Source organism: Haliaeetus leucocephalus, unplaced genomic scaffold (genome assembly GCF_000737465.1).
Source record: "Haliaeetus leucocephalus isolate CR32 unplaced genomic scaffold, Haliaeetus_leucocephalus-4.0 Scaffold180, whole genome shotgun sequence".
Taxonomy (NCBI): Eukaryota; Metazoa; Chordata; class Aves; order Accipitriformes; family Accipitridae; genus Haliaeetus; species Haliaeetus leucocephalus.
In genome coordinates, this window is record NW_010972616.1 from 166,511 (window position 1) to 186,040 (window position 19,530).

Genomic DNA, 19,530 nt, shown 5'->3' on the forward strand with positions numbered 1-19,530 from the left:
TGGAGTGCCGCGCGGTGAGCGCCCGATAAGGGGGCTGAGATAAAGACAGCTTAATAGTTAAAGCAAAACAAAACAAGGAATTCGCTCACCGCTTCCCGTCGGCAGGCAAGTGTTCAGCCATCTCCAGGAAAGCAGGGCTCCATCCCACCTAATGCTTACTTGGGAAGACAAAGGCCATCACTCCAAATGTCCCTCCTTTCCTTCTTCTTCCCCCAGCTTTATACACTGACCATGATGTCATATGGTGTGGAATATTCCTCTGGTCAGTTGGGGTCAGCTGTCCCGGCTGTGTCCCCTTCCGACTTCTTGTGCACCCACCCGCAGCCTCCTCACTGGTGGAGTGGGGTGAGAAGCAGGAAAGGCCTTGGCCCTGTGTGAGCACTGCTCGGCAGTAATGAAAACATCCCTGTATTATCAACACTCTTTTGGTCACAGATCCAAGACCTAGCACCATACCAGCTACTACGAAGAAAATTAACTACATCCCAGCCAAAATCGGCACACCTGCTTACATGTGGATATGCAAACTGAAGATCAGTCAGATCCCGTAGATATGTAGACTGCTTGTTTTCTCTCCGTGACTTCTCCATAGTAACTTTCTGCAAGCGGCACGTACAAGTATTTGTGATGTGGCTTTCGGCTCACTACAGTGAGCCCAAGATGGACTCCCAAGTCTGCTTGTTGCAGGAGCTGCAGTATACCAAGATCAGTGAAAAGGACCTGGAGGACCTTTCACAGTGATGTATTTCAGTCTATCTCTAGGTGACTGTAGGCAATGGCATGAATCAAAACGCAGCATTCCATCTCCTCTTCCCATTCTATTCTTTCTGCTTCATCTAAGAGCATCTCACTATTGACAGGTTGGTTCGTTATCAACATGCTGTGTGATACTTTGGGCCTCATCTTCTCCATTTAGCTCTTGAGACACAGTAGGACATACGCTGCTGTCTGAGGTGGCTTGGGCCTGATTTATGCTGCTTAGTACCCTGTTCTGTCAGTAACCTAAGTGACAGATAGATCCAAAACCTGTTGAATTGTTCCATGAAATCACTGAATCTTAAATATGTCCAAAAATCTTTGATAGTGTTTTATAAAAAAGTATAGATGGCTATATATTTGAATAGTTAGGAAGTATTTATAATTTATTATTCAGTCAGACTGAAGAAATAAAAGCTGAATGGAGAGGGGAGAGTCTGTGCAGTAAACCAGGTAATAATTCTGGCCATTGCTAGTTTTACTTGGAAACAGACAAAAAAAGACTTTTAGTCTTTGACTGTCTTTAGCGTTTTGAGGTCTTCACATGCTGACAAGATTAAGGGAAGACAGGGCATTTGTTGTGGGAGTTTTAGTGTGGGCTTCCCTCATCATAGCAAGTTTGACTCAGTGGAAGAGTTGCACAGCCGAGCATTTTCTCAGTAATGGAGGCTGTAAGTGGGGTGCCCGCCTTCTGTACCAGGGAGTGGGGGGTGAGCTGGCAGAGAGGGCCGGTGCAGGGCTTTTTCTGGATTCCAGTAAGCAATGCTCAGCAGCAAATGGCATAATAAAATAGCTGATAGAGCAGAAGGAGAAATCTAGATAGCAAATAAATCTGTCCCTTCAGACAGTGGGAATCCTGTGTTCATGGAGCATTGGACAGACCTCAGATGGATTTTCCCATGGCATGCTGCACAGGTGCCATATGCAGAGAGAGGTTCCTCCTTTTTGGTTGTTTGAGCTATTATACAATTTTCTTACAAGAAAACAACTCTATTTATGAAGGATGCTTGCATGAGAACTTCATGCAGCGCTTTAGATAAGAGCAAGGCTGTGCATGTAACATAATCTCCAGTAGCGAGTGGCAGCTGCCTGCAGGCTCCTCAGCTACAATGCACCGGCTGAGTTTGTCCTGTGCCAAGGGACCTGTGCAGCATACCACAGGCCTGCAGGCCATGCTGGACATGCAACGCAGCACAGTGCTGCACCTGCTCAGGTCAGCTGTGATGTGGGTCTCTGATTCCACCATGTACAATAGTCTCCTCACTAGGATCAATACATTCTACCCCTTAATGCACGTACACCTTAACTTTCCGAAAGATATTATAAATTACAGATTACATTAACAACTTATGGGCTTCTCTGGTCCAAAGTGTAAGGCCCAGTAAAGCAGACATGGCCTGTTCAAGACCACTGACTCCTGGGATAGAATGTCTTCCATGAGACTCCCAGTACAGCTTCCCAGGTCCCTGCCTTGCGTACAGCTGGGGCAGAGAGCGAGTCAGTCCCAGCTGCCACCACGTCCACTCTTGCAGTAGGTAGACATGGGGAGTGTGGATGCATTTGGTATGCTTCTTTGTTGTTCTGTTTCCCTTTTTTACCCCACCTTGATAGAGACTATTTTTGTTTGTTGCCACATAGCCTTTTAGCCAACCAGCTTTTCTTTCTGAAGCTGCCATGTTGCAGAGCTTGCCTAGACAGGTGAAGTGAGTCTCAGTAGCACGTTAACCAAAGAAACTTCTCTAGCTGTGTGTCAGCTCCATGTTATGTCCAAGAGAGGAGACCCCTGGTCTCTGAGTACAGTGCTATCTGCTATTGCCCAAACGAGCATTAGCCAAAATAGCTTTTGTGATGGCTTGACCCTGGCTGGACACCAGGTGCCCACCAAAGCCGTTCTATCACTCCCCCTCCTCAGCTGGACAGGGGAGAGAAAATATAACAAAGGGCTTGTGGGTTGAGATAAGGACAGGAGAGATCACTCACCAATTACCATCACGGGCAAAACAGACTCAGCTTGGGGAAAATTAACTCAATTTATTACAAATCAACCAGAGTAGAGTAATGAGAAATAAAACCAAATCTCAGAACACCTTCCCTCCAACCCCTCCCTTCTTCCCGGGCACAACTTCCCTCCCAGATTCTCTACCAAGCCCCCCCCAGCGGCACAGGGGGATGGGGTTTACGGTCAGTTCATCACACGTTGTTTTCTGCCACTTCATCCTCCTCAGGGGCAGGACTCATCACACTCTTCCTCTGCTCCACCGTGGGGTCCCACCCATGGGAGACAGTCCTCCATGAACTTCTCCAACGTGGGTCCTTCCCACGGGCTGCAGTTCTTCACGAACTGCTCCAGCATGGGTCCCTTCCATGGCATGCAGTCCTTCAGGAGCACACTGCTCCAGCGTGAGTCCCCCACGGGGTCACAAGTCCTGCCAGAAAACCTGCTCTGTGGGCTCCTCTCTCCACAGATCTGCAGGTCCTGCCAGGAGCCTGCTCCAGCATGGGCTTCCCACAGGGTCACAGCCTCCTTCGGGCACCCACCTGCTCTGGCATGGGGTCCTCCCTGGACTGCAGGTGGATATCTGCTCCACCGTGGACCTCCATGGGCTGCAGGGGGACAGCCTGCCTCACCTTGGTCTTCACCATGGGGTGCAGGGGAATCTCTGCTCCAGCGCCTGGAGCACCTCCTCCCCCTCTTTCTTCACTGACCTGGGTGTCCGCAAGGTTGTTTCTCTTACATGTTCTCACTCCTGTCTCCGGCTGCCGTTTCCATCTGTCCCAACTTTTTTTTCCTTCTTAAAAATGTTATCCCAGAGGTGCTACCACTATCGCTGATTGCCTTGGCCTTGGCCGGCGGCGGGTCCGTCTTGGAGCTGGCTAGTATCGACTCTCTCGAACACAGGGGAAGCTTCCAGCAGCTTCTTACAGAAGTCACCCCTGTAACCCCCACCCTGCTACCAAAACCTTGCCACACAAAATCAATACAGCTTTCAATTAGATGAAAAATCCGATGAGAGCTCTCGAGGGGAAAGGAGCATATAGCCTTTTGAAATATTTTTATGCTGACAGTTCTGATCCTGTTTATACTGTGGAGCAGCTTGCTTTGAGAAGCACCTCAGCAGAATGGCTTCGTGTTTGGCATCAGGATATCAGGGATATTACATGTATTCTCTGGATTAATTGACTCTGGTGCTTAATTCCCAGTACTTTTTCAAAACCCTGAGTTTCAGGCAGGTCATCTAAGGACATTGATGCATGAGGACATTGAGTGTACATAACCCAAACACTCTCACAAAGGGCTTTTGTTAGCTCCAGAGACTCAGTCCTGGTGTGAGACAAAAGGAATGCATCTCATCTGTATGAAACCATTTACTGTGCTATGGTCTCTATCTGTTTTAATACCATTTTTTTCTTTGCCCAGATCTCAGAAGCAGGAAAAAATCAGGACATATCTCTTAATAGACATGCTTTTAAATTCACAGACATTGCTTTTGATTGCCTTTCAACTTGCAGGTCTTCTAGATCCTGACTGTGAACCTGAGATATATTTTCTGTCATTCCCTGAAGTGGTGTCCCCAACTTCCAAGGTCTTCCCTTAAAGTAAAAGAAATGCTTGGGAGTTACAAAGGCAGCATCCATGCCAAAGTCATAACTGGGTTTGATTCAAAGCAGTTCATATCAGCCGCAGATTATGCTGCAAAATCTGCTTTCACTAGTCAAATTTGAAAGAAATTTGACACCTCTAGGAGGTGTCTCCAACATAATTTTCTGCTGGTCTTAATGTGGCCTATCTGTTCTACAGAAAACAATAGTAGAATTCAGTTACCTTGGATTGGGCTGCCAAACAGGCTTACCACCCTCCAGTTCCTGTGACAAAATTTTTTGCAAAAGTCAGTAAATCCATGAAAACTGCCCTGTTCACTGGCCTGTGAATTCTGTTCCAGGAAAGAAACTAGACAGGAATCCTTGGCTCCAATTGCACCTTTTGTAGGACATTCTGAGTTGTTTTATCAGGGGTGATGTGTGGTAATGCTCTCCAAGAAATGCCAGAAGGTTCTCTTGGAAGCTTTTGTAATGTGCTGTGAGGTCTCCCAGTGAAGGTTATTATCCAAATGAAAATCATACAGTAGCAGCACTGATAATGGCCTAATCTGCATATCCCATTTCTTATATGGAGTTTTATCCAAGCCAGAAAGCAATTCCAGCTTTAAAAATGAAAGCAAGGAATAAGGAAAGTCACAGTTTAGAATATATTGCAGAAATCAATAGCAGCAAAGCCTGCCGCTATTAAAATTTATTTATTTTATATCTCTTAAGCCTGATAATAAAATATAATTTTAGCAAATGGGCCTAGTCACCTATGTCTTTAGCCTTTATTACTAAATTTAAGGCTTATTTAAAATGCATTAAACTTCTAGATGCAGCTGCTTTTACTGCAAACAGTAGTCAGCTATGAAGGGCCATCACTCTACACACATAGAGCTTCCATGGACTTAAACAGAAGTTCCACATGAGGGTAGAATTGAGCAAAATGCCCCTGATTTGTATCCTCAAAGCCTGTTGAAATTAATGGGAGTTGAAATTGCTTAACACTTGCCAGGAAGTGCTCTGCAATTCACAGGATTAGGCTTGAAAGACCTTATGGAACCCTATCCTGAAGCAGTTCACAGATAAAAACTCCCTTTGTATTAGTGCAAGCAAGCTAGGCTGCCTGTAACTCTACAGCACTTGCCCTGCTGAAGGGTAATGTAGATTTTTGTTTGAGACACACCCCTGGCAAAGACTAATGGCTGTCACTGTTGGAGCAGTTCAGTTTCCCATTGATTGTAGTGAGTGGCAGAGAGCACCAAAACATTAGAGAGCTATTAAACCCTAAAGATGCCAAATTTTGCTCTAAAAAAAGAAAGAAAACCCAAATTGCCTTTTCTTGCCCGTTATTTTACCTGATTTAGCTCTCTTGGCTTAACCAATATGAATAAAAATACATGCATTTACGATTTTTGGTTTTAGTTTAGACATGGCTATAAAGTGAATGCCAAATGACATTATTTCATCCCTTCCTTTTGGTTAGTTGCTCCAATAAAATCTAATAAATCCTCAAGGTAGTTACACTTAGGTGTAGGAGAGTATGTCATGGTCTTTTGGGCAAGGAAGTGGTATTTCTTAGTTTCTAATTCCCCTTTCATGCTCACCAGGGTTTTTTCTTCATCCATCCAGTCATTATTTGATCTTACTTGAGAGCTGACTGAAAATGACCACCTACAACTGAACTACTAATACAGAGTTTTTCCAGGATTTACTATATTAAAGATCCAGTTTTTGTAGCTGAAGCAAAATAACTGTTGTACTACAGGTGAAGGCTGCTTAGGACCATTAGTACATTTTATGTTGAGCTTGCTACATTTCCAGACACATGACCTCTCCTACATTTCTGGATGAGGTAACTGTTTTCCTTCTGTTTTTGTTAAGGGTGGCTGTAAGGTGCTGCTGCATTAATGAAGGGCTTGACTGGTCTCATAGAGCTAGAGCCAGTAGAGTACTTCTTGCTGGTGGACTTCAGACCATTAATGAAGCAAATCTGGGGCAAAATTCAGACTGAGTACTTTTCTTTGTAGATTTCAGTAAAAGTAATTAAGTAGCTGTGTTGTATGCTAACATAAGGATTATTTTACACTGAGGTAATAGTGCTAAATGTTTGGCCGAGGGTTCATGGATTGTATATCCAGACTGAATGACAAGACAGGGAAACTTGCCTTCAAATGCAGACACTTTGCATGCAGGGTAAAATGGGTTTGGATTTGTAAACATTGTATTTGACACTTTGGCTCACCCACACATGTTGGCCAGATGGAAGTGGTTGGAGGCAGCAGCTTGTTTACCTTGAGTTGTCCAGCCCTCTCCAGTTGTAGAGTGGCTGGTGGCTGGTTCATACACTGACCGATCGGGTCCTGCCACAACATCCTATCTCCATTTATTAGATGCTGAGATGTTCTCTACAATACAGTTCTGCACCACTTACTGTGTGCAGATCCCCACCTTTCTTGTTGCAGTTAGGGTCTCCCACACCTGCAGCTCCTTTAGTTAACAACAGGAGAAAGAAGCTTCTATTTTGCATAGACTGATTTAAATATGACAAAAAATAGATAAAGTCCAAACCCTTTTGGAATGAATACATGTAAATTGAAAATAATGTTCACATATCCAGTGTTGTATAGTTTGTGTTTGCTAGAAGAACAGCAGGGTATCTGTGACTTTATGGTAAGAAAAAAATTTGTAAACCCCCTAGAATCAGACCCCGACAGCCTGAGCACTGTTACCTGAATGGAGCTGAGAGTATTTTGCAGTTCAGAGGGAACAGCTAAATCGGTTGAAAGAAGGCTTTACGTACAACCAGAGAGCAGCCAGAGCAGAGTCCCGCAGCACCTGGACAAGAGCTGCAGAGGCTGGTGAGGTGGCCGGGCTCAGCTACCACCCAGCAGCCCCAGGGCAGCCGTCTCTGGTGATGAGGAGTGCCTGGGACCCAGCCAGAAAGTCCAGCCTGCGGGTCAGGTTCTGGACCAGCGAGGCACGAGGCCAGGCATACGCTTGGCTGCCCTGTATCTCAGGAAGACCCTGGCTGAGGGCTGTGCTTAAGTGCAGCTCCTGAGCAAAGTGGTGAGAGCCTCCCCAGAGGCCCTTTCTCACTCAGCTTGTTCCCAGCAGTTGGAGCCCGCAGCGGGGCTTGAGTGCAGACCGTCTAACCCCTGGGGAGGGGGGAAGGAGGAAGGACCCAGCTCACTCTACGTGGAGCTGTAAAGCTCTTATTGGCTTTGGAAGCCACGGTGCCATCTCTGAAGAGTTTGGTCCCAAAGGATGTACTTGTCATCTTGCAGGCCATATTTTAGATGTCCTAATACTGAAGCAATCTTGCACAGGTCATTCTGCTATTAATTTCAATAAATGTCTTTAAACAGTTGCTCAAACTTGCTGATTAACAATTACACAAAGCTGTCACACCAATCTTCAGCTGCTGCAAATAAAGGTACTCCAGAAGCCTGTGGAAAATCTGTATCTTTCTCTATAACCTTAGAAATGCATTTGTGTATCATGTCAGGAGAACTATTATGTACGATCTGACAGAAAAGAGCTGGGACTCTACCCATGTTTTATATTCTGTTTTGTCATGGTTTAATCACAGCCAGCAGCTAAGCACCATGCAGCTGCTCACTCAGTTCCCCCCCACCCGGTGGGGTGGGGGAGAAAATCAGGAAGAAGAAATAAAACTCATGGGTTGAGGCAAGAACGGTTTAATAGAACAGAAAAGAAGAAATTAATAATGATAATGATAACACTAATAAAATGACAGCATTAATAATAAAAGAATTGGAATATACAAATGATGCACAGTGCAATTGCTCACCACCCGCCAATTGATGTCCAGTTAGTCCCCAAGCGGCAATCCCCCTGCCCCCACTCCCCCCAGTTCCTATACTATATGTGACGTCACATGGTATGTAATACACTGTTGGCCAGTTTGGGTCAGGTGCCCTGGCTGTGTCCTGTGCCAGCTTCTTGTGTCCCTCCAGCTTTCTCGCTGGCTAGGCATGAGAAGCTGAAAAATCCTTGACTATAGTCTAAACACTACTTAGCAACAACTGAAAACATCAGTGTTATCAACATTCTTCACATACTGAACTCAAAACATAGCACTGTACCAGCTAATAGGGAGACAATTAACTCTATCCCAGCTGAAACCAGGACATGTTTATATCAGGTCCCTCCAATATGTGGGATCAAAAGCACAGTTATGGTTCATAACTAAGATGGGGAAGTAATATTTAATGCTAAATTTCAGAGCACTGTTCAGATACTAATTCCAATATTTTTATCCCACTTCACAGGTAGGAAACTTGAAGAGAGGAGGGAAGAAGATTCACCCATAGCTTCACAATGAAACTACAGCAAGATAAAGCGAAAGTCAGAGATTTGGGTAAGTTCCACATATGTTTGATCCTGCCTGTGTGCAGAGGGTTATACTAGATGACCTCCTGAGGGTCTTTCTATCCCTTCATTTCTATGATTCTATGATTAGCAGCATTTTCCTTTTGGGATATTTGGGTGCAGGGAGGGTGCAGAAATATGTGTATTTTTCACCAGGACATAATGTGTATACTCAATTTTCTCTGACATTCACATTCAAAACCAAAAAATTGACTTTGCTCCAATGAGTAATTTTGCACTTATTGTGTGGCTAAGATGGAGTAAGCAAACTTGCAAGTATACTGAGTTCCTAGTACATTTTCAGAAAAGGAGAGCACTGACTGGGTGATTCCCAATGACAACAAGAATTTTTAAGGTTGAATGGATATTCTTTGGTATTTTTCCAAAATATAGAAATAATTTCCAACTCTGTTTACTATTATCTAGACTGTATTCCATTAGCATGGTTTAAATTGATAGGTATAAAACCCCTGTGCATATATATTAATGTGTCAGAAACTGGTATCTGTTGCATTACACTGCCAGGCTCTAAGGTTTGTGATCTGCAGCATGACGCCTAGTTGAACACCAGTCACTAGTGGGGTACACCAGGGGCTGACACTGGGGTTAGTACTGCCTAATGTCTTCAAGAGTGACTCAGATAACCTGAGTTACAGTCTCAAAGAAGATTTCTTGAAACAGATTTTTAGAAACAATATTTAATATCTTTCTAGAAACCAAGAATTCTACTTTGAAGTAAGAATAGATGTTTCATATGCGTACTTACTCAAACATACATTTAGAATCTCATTGGTGTTTTTATGAAATGGTATGATCAATGTAACAAAATAACATGTCTTCCAGATACTCATTTGTTCTCTGTGGTGATAAATAATTATGAAAAGTCTTTATTTGAAGATCAGAATCCAAGTGGGAAATTCAAACTCAGTAAGTGACTTTAAAAAACATATTACAGCTTTAAACTGTCAAGTGTTTTGAATATACTTCTGCAAATCCTTGAGGCCACCTCGCTGTCTACTTTTATATTCCGATCAGTTTATGAAGTCCTCTAAAGCTGTTATTTTGAAATTATATTTCATATTATGGCAACACCTTAATCAGTAATGATCTTCTAGATTCTGCATTCAAGATAAAAGATTGCCAGCTGCAGCAAAGCAAGCCATGAGACTGGGATACAAGTGACTTCAAAACAACAAACTGCATTCTACCTTCACTTACACAGTGCAGCACAGCAAAACCTGAGGGCGATTCAAGGAATGCAATTAAGGATGTGACTTAGATTGTTTTATGCCTCAGCTTTGCTTTTGAAACATAAAAGTGCCTATTTTAAAAAAAAAAGGGTTTCTACTTTAGCACATTTCATGCTGCATGAGATTAAAATTACTGTCTTCATGATCCACTTGCATAAATGCCTGGTAGTCACCTGGTAACCTTCAATTCTTGGATAGCTCATCTCAGAGCAATATGTCTGTACAATTCTGCCAATTGCAGCTGTACAGGTATGTCAGAGAGGAGGACTGTATTATGTCTCCCAGTGTAGGCATTCAATTATCGGAATCCTGCTCTGTGATTCTTTTCCAAGAGCAGCAGAAACTAGTCAGTCTCTGTGGCCAAGGGTGAAGCAGTTTTTGAGCATTAGGGAAAAAAAGCTTATTTTACAGAATATGTAAAGAATGGCCTTTGTTCCTGTGTGCTTGAAAAGCTCTGTTATCTGCATTAGTTTTATGGGTAGCTTCCAATGTGGGGTAGAGGACGATACTAGGAATTCCTATGATAAGAACGAGCCCGTGGGTCAGGTTTTTTTTTTTAGCAAAGACAGAAAAGTGACATAGATCTTCAGATGCAGACTTCTTGGGTGCTGTGCTACCACTTTTATTCTTCCATGCAGTCAGAGTTAGGAACCATAGAGAAGACGAGAATGTGGGTGACAGGGAAGCATGGATCAGTGGCAGCGATTAAGGTCTCCTTAGTCCTTCCAGTTAATTAATCCTTGCTGACAGACCAACTTTCTATTTAGGACTTTGGGTTTTTTTTGGCACAAACACAAGCCTATTAGACTCTACATTTATTTAAATAGACATAAGTTAATGTCATAAATCTGCGAGAAGACTGCTCAGGAGTAATTTAAAATAGATGAGCATTCCAGTCATTGCCGTTGAGGTTAATAAGACTACTCATTTGTTTAGATTTACTCACTGTGTGTTTGCAAGACAAGTCTTTAATTTTAATGTCATTGAAGTCCATTGGATTTTACCTGAACCATCAATGCAAAAATTAAAACTAATAGCTGGTGTGAGCCTTTTTTGCCAAGTTCTGCAAGTACTTATACTTCTTTTCACATAGGCAATGCTAGCGATTCAAAAGGGACCAGCAGTATGAGGGAAGACTAATGACATGAGTGAATTCACTGTTGAAAAAATATTCAGTGAAACATACTATTTTTTCTTACTGCTTAAGGTGCTTTTGCATTTCTGTCTTTTGCCTGGTAATTTATTTTTAATTTTTGCTGTCTTTCCATCTTATATTTTTTTACTGCCAGTTACATTCTTCAGGGATCTTTTAGAGCTGTATTTCCAATGGCTTATGTTTTCTGGGGTCACTGGGGTTAAATTTCCTTTGGTTCCCTTTGAGACTGCATTCTGGAACACTCAAGATTTTAATCTCATTATTAACGCAATCACTTTTATTGAAATGATTTCCAGTGTTTGCAGTCAGATCAATTACAGCAGTTTAAACACTTCTTCAACCCAAACTTTCCATCTTTTGTTGGCCCTACAAGGTGTTTGTGAGACTTACTGCCACTGAAGAGATGCTTTTAGAACAAGCAGATTTTGACCCCTGTGCCTTAAGACCTGGACTGTGAAAGCAAATTTTTTATGATCCAAGTACTCCTCCAAAAGACTTGCAGGCTTCGTGGCATCCATTTTCATAGGAGGTGGTGCCCCTTCTTATCTTAGTCTCAAGGATTTCCTTGAGATGGGGATGCAAGGGCAGAACAGTGATGAATGGTGCACTGGGAAACTATTGCTCTTTCTCTAAATTTGGGTATATGTGTATATATATAGTATATATGTCTTACACACACATATATTTGTATGTATTTGCAATTTGAAGCAGATAAAATTGATAGTTTTGATCAATTTAAAATATGTTGTATGGGAAACAGATAAATGGTGAATGGGTAAAAAAGAGGCAGCAGAGCATTGAAAGGTGGAAATTGCAGAAGATCGGGACACCATGTTTTTTGCATTTATATCTTTTGGAGAGCTGGGGAGTTTTATTTGAAATTGTAAATATATGGAAAAGTATCTGGAATTAATGTCATACAGTGATGGAAAGTATTCTGATAGGAAATTCATTGTGCACTGAGGGATGCCTACCATTAGGAGAAGTGTAAACGGAGTGCAGCTGCTCTACTACTAAAATCTATAGAATTCAGTGGACCACACAGAGTTTATATGGAAGGACTTAGGAAATCTGCATGGCAAGTCAGAATATGCAGACTGCAGCTCCACTTGTCCTCCTCCAGCAGCTGGCAAATCATTTCTACCCATCTTAATTACGCTTTCCTCCCCTCTGTGCCTTCATAAAAATTACCCCCATCTTCCTTGCAGTGCTGTGATTACTAGCTGTTTCCCAAACCTCTGTATGTTCAGCAATCTTGCTTTACAACTTTCTCTTGTATAAAAGTAGCTATTTCTCATTCATATGATTTCTGTTTTGATTTCTGAAATATGCCTATCTACCCCCTAAGGCCAGACTTCAGAAAACACATATGTAATATATTAATCAAACTTTGCAATGTTCTTTCAAATTCCACGTTTGTCAAAGCACTTCTTATTAATTGTTGAGCTAGCTGTGAATTTCAGTCTTTCTGTTCTCGCATACTACCTTTGTTTACACATTATTTTTCTATTTATTCATTTTTTTCCTGTTTTTTTCAGGGCCAAGCTTTGTCCTCACTGGGTTCAACTGCTTGCCCCACTTCATGCCTTATTTTGTTGTCCTTGGTCAAGTAATTTAATCTCTTTTTGTTTCAATACCCCATCCATAAAGTCGGGCTAAAACTACTTTCTGAGTCACAGTAAGGTCGTAATCATGAGTTCATTAAGGATGAGAACTAAGATCCTATGGTTATATGAGTCCTTGTCACTGATAAAGAATTCTGCTTTTCCCCATGAATTTCTCACCAAGGTAATGCTAAGCCATTCCAGCTTCTCACTCACTTTCTAGTGATACTGGGAATAAGGAAGATTTGGCCAGTTTATGGTTCTCACAACAGAAAGTGTGAAGGTAGTGTACTCAGCCTTTCTGATACTCCTGTAACCAAGCTATAGCATAAGACAAGTAATCTATGACCAAGACATACTGGTCATCTTCTGCATGAATGCCTACCTTGGATAATGGTCAACTTACGTAACTAATACAGTGGCCAGCACAAGAACCTGATACAGAGTGAGGACAGTCACATAATTCCTCTACAGTCTTTGGTTGATTTCCAGCAGGGAGATCTCCCATCAGGCCAAGAACTAAGAACACTGATTTCAGTGAAGTTACTCCTTAATAGCTCCCTTCTGCATGTGATCAGACTCTGTCCTGGCTGTGGTTGCAGAAATCCAGAACAGATTCTCTGCACTTGGTCATTACATGGGCCTAAACTGAGTACAGAATTTGATTGTGTTTCTTTGTCTGACATGAGTATTTCCTCTAGGAGCTACACCATTGTGAGGAAATAAAACCCAAAATACTTCCTTGTAGGTCTCTCAAGAAGAGTTTGCTCTCTGAACAGATTTCCTTATGCGTCCCTAGAGGCCTTTAAACTTTTTTTTTTTTAACCTTCTATACTATAATATTGTGCATAACCAAGACTCCCTTTTTGCATTTATCTTTTGTCATTACTACATCCCTCTGAGGTGGCTGGTGGTGAGGTATAAACTATTTTATATTGTTTTCTAAAACATGCACCCCTTGCTCTCAAAGATTTTTCCATTGACTAGGGGTTTAATGTGTTACCAGCTAAAGCACTTATTTTCTATTTGATTTGTGATTAGAAATGGACAAGCCAATAAAACCTCAAACCAAGCACGTACTTGGCCCAGGCTGCTTGGCATTTGTTCAGCCTATGTAGCTAACTCAAAAAAAAGCCAATCCAGAGAGAGCATTTAGCTATTATTTCCTGGCAGCCAGAGTGGCATTACAAAGCAGCTTATACATATTCCTTGTCGTATGTGTAAGATTAGCTGTAGGCTCATTTTAAGTTTTGGCTCTGGTTCAGACCAGCATCTTAACATTGTAATCGAAGTATCTGGCCTGGATCACGAATGGGCTATGATTTTATATATTGTCTACATAAGGAAATTAAAAGATCTCAAATACAGAGAAATTAAGACTGATGATATATTTAAAAGGCACTGTGGTTTCCTTTATAGCAAGTAATATTGGCTGTTTCAGCTAGCTGCTTTTTTGAAACTTTTAAAAGTAAGGCCCATGTAAAGCCAGTCCATATATTTGGGACACAAGATTTGAACTTCAAATGGAAATTTAAAACAGCTGTATTTGAAACACTGAAGACAATTCAGTGTGTCCAAGTGAGCTGGGAAACAGACTCCTTTTTTGTGACATAAGATACCTGCCTTATGTAAGAAAATAATACGGAAAGGCAGCAATTCCTTTCAGCTGTGTGTGGAATCACCAGCATTATAGCTATGAAATACGGCTCTTGTTATGTCAGGTGCAACGCTGCACTAACACAGCTACAGTGCTTCAAGAGTTAGCTGTATATTGAGCAGAAATGTTGACTCATGTTCCATCCAAGTCAGGGACCTGGGATCTGTGCATCACACCTTACAGCATGATGTAGGTATGTCTGAAGGTGTCTGAACATAGGGACTGGTGACTACTGGGAAGCCCTACAGCTACATCAGTTATTTCAGCAGACATAAAATGTGCAAGCGTTTTTAGCACTGCAGTAGCTGATTGCATGGACCTTTAGGTAGCTAAATACCTTTAAGAACATGACCCAGATGTCTCTCATTTTCCAGCAGCTGTATAATTATTCCACAGTAAACCCTGTTTTAGCAGTACTGGATAGTACTACTGGAAGATTGCTTTCACCTTTATAACTCTGTAGTTCTTTGAGCCAGGGTCTTTGCACTTTCATACGCACGTGATTGCATCCATCTGCCATAATGAGATCAAAGGATGTTTATTTTAACTGTTAATCCAAAATGAAGAAAATAGTTGCACCAGTTTGGCACTTAACCAGCTCAAGGTCATTCTTTGATTCTGCTCCTGTCAGCCGAAGATTATATTTGGAGTTTGTGAAATTGATAGCTTTTAAAATGGCTGTAATTGCATCACAACCCCTTCAGCTTGAATACAAATGCTATTTTAAATTTTTTTTGTTGTTTAAAAATCAAAATTGCTTCACAACTGACACATATTAAACAACTCCCTTTTCTTTTCCAAATTTGAGCCTGAATCTGCAGATGTTTCTAAGTAATCATTACTCAACTGAGTGGTCTCAGCTAAGTATTTTAAAAGACTATTAGAATGAATAAAGTTAGGTAATAGAGCATTTCCACTCTTACACTGATGTGTGATATCAGAAAACAGCTTGTATTGATTCAGTCCTGTTAGAAGTCAAGAGGAAAATATTTTTGTCCAAATACATAAGAAATAAAAATCAGCATAGAAGGACTCCAGAGGACCATCCATCTCCATTCCTTCCTGTAGAATCCCATGTTAGGGAGATAAATATGGAATGTGAGTCTGTGCCAGAAAACTCACGCATTTAAGGGATTCTGGAAAACAGAATTGTCTCACTGGTATCTGTTAAGAATAAATGAATTTTCCGGTTACTAACAACCTTATTTCATCTTATTCTCAACTGTGACACAAGGTAGAACTATCAAAGAAAAAATATCTCCCTTCAGTGGAAGACTTTTTTTTTTTCTCTCTTCTTTCCTGTTTCTTCTATGGATGAAAATTAAAAATCCAGCAAACCTCATCATACAGTGTAGCAGAGACTCTTTACTTCTTGGACACCTTGTCTCTTGCTAAACAGGTTCAGATATCATCAGGTGTATTAGAGCTACTATTAAAAGTGTAATAGCTGCTCTGTTTGCCCACGCTGTTACCAAAACTTCTCTTTTGATATGGCCTGAGTATAAAAGCTGTTCTGCTCATCTACACTCTAATTCTGGTAAAACAAAAATGCCAAAGACACCATAAAGTAATAGGACAATCATTAAAGTGATGATAGTTTTGTGGCTTTCAGGAAAAATTCTCAAAGAATCAGAAGGGACTTTAGTTTTTCGACTTCAGCATAAAAGCTAGCAGGAGCACAGAGACACAGACTTTGTGGAGACAAAAGTGTTCTTCTCTCACTCATCTGATTAGTTCCCTTTTGCAGTGTGTATGTTTGATGCTTTCCTTTCTCAGAAATCAGCATATCAGGAGGAAAGAAAAAAATCAAATCCTATCTTTACAGCCTTCTGAGAAAAGCAGGGCAAATAAATAAATCTATGTACAGGTGTATCTTTTATAAAAATATGTCATCATGGCTCTTAACTTGTAAGATAGCAATCATCTTTGCAGACTTTTGAGGTGGAAGTACCTGCTTCCATCACTACCATGGATCCTAGGAAATGAATGTACCGGCAAGGTCAGGCCCAGGGTGACTTTTCTTCTCTCTAGCTACAGCTATGGATCATTTGTGTTGTTATACAAAGGGCAAAATAAATTTAAACAGGCAGAAAGGCTATAATTACATTAAGTAATAATGATGTCCAGAACAAACTTGGGAAGACTAATTCAAATCTTTGTGTAAGACGAAAAGCTGGAAGGAGGTGGACAAGAGGCAGAAATATTCCAACTTAGAGTGATGCTTTTATTTTTGCATTTCTGCCTTGTTCCTACTGAGTCGAACAAAACTATGAAGTGACTCATACATAGAAATTGTCCATACTATTTTTTTCCATTCAAACTGAGTTGGAAAAAAGTGTTCTATCCTTTATGGTACCCCCATAACAGAACATAATTTATTACACAGAAAGATGCTGTCCCCAACTTCTGCCCCAGAATAGGTAGCAAATATATTCTTTACAATGTCAAACTATTACAAATAGGCAGTCAAGATCTTTGAAGAGTTGTCCAGAAATGTAGAGAGATGTTATAAAAGGATTTACTTTCTAGCTAGCAAGAAGTGTTGAAGATAGGATTTCATGTATAGCAGCATTTTGAACAGCAGTGATTCCTAAATAAAATAATGCTTGTACCTGAATATTTCAGGGCAACATTCTTTAGTCCTCAAGTCTTAAAGTTGTGGGTACACCGAGTAAAAAAAGACTCTTAGGGCTGATACTGCAGTCACTGAACATGGAAATAATTCTGTAGACCTGTTTCAGTAATGAATCTGTATCACATTTTTTCTGCTTTCTTCGTAGTTGCTGTCAATAAGATGGTATGTTCAACACATTGAAAACATCTACAAAACTATGTATGTATGAGGTCAAGTACCCACCGAGATTCGTAATTTTATCTGCATTTAAAAGTCATATAATCTTTATGGGCTAAATTAAGGTTTGCTGGTTACTAATTTAAGTACATTTGTCTAATTGTTTAAAGGCAATAATAAGAAAGCAGAAATATGCATTGTAATTGTCATGAAACGTGTATCTGCCACACTAAGAATGGAGTGGTAGCACTGTTTTGATAGCAGAGAAGCACATCCCCCATTTCTTCACTGTGAATTTTATGCTTAGATTGGCAGTGTAACATGAAGTTGGAATGTAGGTGATAGGGCAGAAGAAAAGAAAAATAGTCATGCCCAGTTACTGCTGTAAAATCGTCAGTGCTTCAAATTTGTTGTTGGAGTAAGAATTAAACAGTATTTCCAAGAGCTGCATTACTCAATAATGAAATTAAGTATGTGCCAATAATGAAAGGCAAAGTAGTTTTAGTGTCTACATTACTGTTATTACTGGGAACATGTTACACACTCAACTCTGCCCTAACGTGGAAGAGTACATTGTGCTTAAGGGCCGGAGTGTCTCCTGAATGGCAAAACCCCTCATTGAGTCAAAGATGCTTAAGAGTCTGATTTCCAATGAAAGCAAAGGGATCTAGACAGCTAAACACTGTTGACAATCTATTCTCAGTCTTTACAAGTTGCTTAAGTGACTGAACACTTGAGAAGAGCTGCTCAGCCACAGCAAAAATGGAACCTCTATAAGAAATGCCAGGGATCCTCAGCCTGCAGATGCTCTGTTCAGGTGGGCCCTGATGCCAGGAAGCCCACTGCTATAAGTGCGGTAGTGGTCCAGCCTTGCTGTCCTTGCTCCTGTGCATAATCCTTACTCTAGTAAATAGCGTCGGTACCGTTTTTTTTTTTAATTTACCTTGCATGTGTGAAGTTTTAAAGTTACCAGAATCAGCTTTGATAGGTTTATGGACTCAGCAGGTGTTCTTACGTGTGCTGGCTAGCCCAACACAAGGTTAGTAGAAGATACGTGAACTGCTAGATCCGTGCACTGCAATTTTAAAACACGGCTATCCATATACTTCAGGGGCTAATGTTAGTAAATTTCAAGTCGCATTGTAACTTGTGGAATTTTTACAAATCGCAGTCATCCTTTTGAGTCGTTAGTACTGATTTTACTAATGAAGGCTTACAGCATCTGTAAGAAAAAGAAGATGCCGCTCAGTAGTCGTGAAGGAGCTGTTGAATTATGCTAGAATGTCGATGAGGTGGGCTTCTCATTCCGAAGCGAAAAGAGAGGAGACGCGAATCGTGGGCGGCAGGAGGCTCCCGGGGAGGTCAAGCGAGGACATGGGCGCCAGGACTCCGCGCGCCACCTGGTGGCCAGGCCCTGGGGCGCCCGGGGCGGGGGGGGGTCCGCCGGCGCCGGCGCCTCTTTCGGAAAGGGTTTGCTCTGCCGGTTGTCGGATCACGGACGCACGACTGCCATCAGGAAAATTTATCAAAAACGTGACTGTCGAACAGACAGAAGTAGCGTTCAGGGTGGCAAAAGTTTCCATAGGCATTTTTGGACAACTGTGTGGCTGTCGGAAGATACTCTTCTCACGAGCGCCGGGACCGTGATCGAGGCGCGCGCAGTAAATCACTTCCAGCTCCTCGCTGGCGTATTCCTGTGGCGTGAATCAGCAGGTTGTCTCATACAGTGCGGAAGGGACACGCCAATTTTTGGGGTGGCGACCGTTGTTTTAAAAGAGTACCAGCCCGTTAATGGGGGAAATAGCAGTTAGCGCTACACATACGTCTTAAATAATCCCGAGTGTCATTTCCTGCCTGCTGCCCACCGTCACCTGTCAAACCTGTGCAACTTGGGCATTCCCTTCGCGTCTCCCTCCCTTTGTTTTTGCAAGAGGACGTAGGGGGGGGGGGGGCTTTTCAGAAACGTTTGCTTGTGACGGGACACGAGACAGAGGCTGAGGTTTGGGGGGGATGGTCCTTCTTCCAGCGCGCCTTTGGCACAGGGAGTCCTTTCACCCAACCCTGGCCGGCGACCTCCCACGGCCGCCGCCGTGCGGAGGGGAGGGGAGGGCGGCAGCCTGCCCCGCCGCACGCCGCTGGCTCGCCCTCTCCTCGCTCGGCGTCGGCCGAGAAGACCGCTACCCCGCTTCTCTTTTGTTCGCAGCTCTTCTTGCTGCGTTCCCCTTCCCGCTTCGGTGCGGCGGCGCCCAGCTCCGCCCAGCCCGGAGAACCCTGCCCTCCCCGTCCCCTCGCAACCTGTTACTTTAAGGGTCGGCGGGGCGGGGCGGGGCGGGGCCGGG